This window comes from Eulemur rufifrons, chromosome 16 (genome assembly GCF_041146395.1).
Source record: "Eulemur rufifrons isolate Redbay chromosome 16, OSU_ERuf_1, whole genome shotgun sequence".
Classification (NCBI taxonomy): Eukaryota; Metazoa; Chordata; class Mammalia; order Primates; family Lemuridae; genus Eulemur; species Eulemur rufifrons.
In genome coordinates this window covers 18,348,636-18,349,320 of record NC_090998.1, presented here as the reverse complement: position 1 = coordinate 18,349,320, position 685 = coordinate 18,348,636, and the positions used below count along the sequence as shown (strand labels likewise).

The window sequence follows — 685 nt, the reverse complement described above, 5'->3', positions numbered from 1 at the left end:
TGGAGCACAGTTCCTAAACCCTGGGAATTTCCTGTAGGACAGGAGCTTCTTTTATTATTCATAACCAGCCTCTTTCCAGAGGTAAGAGGTAACTCTATACCAGAGTTTACTCAAAGGAGGTGATTCAGGGTGGGGTCCTTAAATAGCCTCAGGATGGGGCTGGTCACCAGAAAGACCCAGGGATTAGAAGGTTGGAACTTTCAGCTCCACCCACTGACCTCAGGGAGGGGAGAGGAGGAGTTGGAGATTGAGCTGTGTGAACACTCCTCAACAGTGTTCATTTGGGCAGCACATATACCAAAATTGGAACGATACAGAGAAGATTAGCATAACCCCTGTGCAGGAATGACACACAAATTCGTGAAGCTTTCCATGTTTTTGCAAATTAAATAAATAATAAAAATAAAAATGAACAAAGATTCTGAGAGCCTCTGGCTTCCTGAACATCTCAAAAGTGCTGGAAGGGTGGCATCACCAAAGCAGGCACGGAAGCTTCACAACCCCTCCCACCCCCACACCTTGCCCTATGCATTCATTTGGCCATTCCTGAGTTTTATCATTTATAATAAACTGGTAAATATGCCTAAGCATTTTCCTCGATTCTGTGAGACATTCTAGCAAATTATTGAGCCATAGGAGGATGTGTGGGAACCCTCAAATTTGTGCTTGGTATGGGTACCTGGGC

The 685-nt window shown here is 44.7% G+C and overlaps 1 non-coding gene across 1 annotated transcript; it reads left to right on the top strand.

Moving 5' to 3' along the window:
• The first annotated feature begins 273 nt into the window (after positions 1 to 273).
• LOC138397693 (U6 spliceosomal RNA) lies at positions 274 to 380 on the top strand. The gene has a single exon (XR_011235824.1). It is a non-coding gene; the product is annotated as a U6 spliceosomal RNA (small nuclear RNA).
• Positions 381 to 685: the final 305 nt, after the last annotated feature.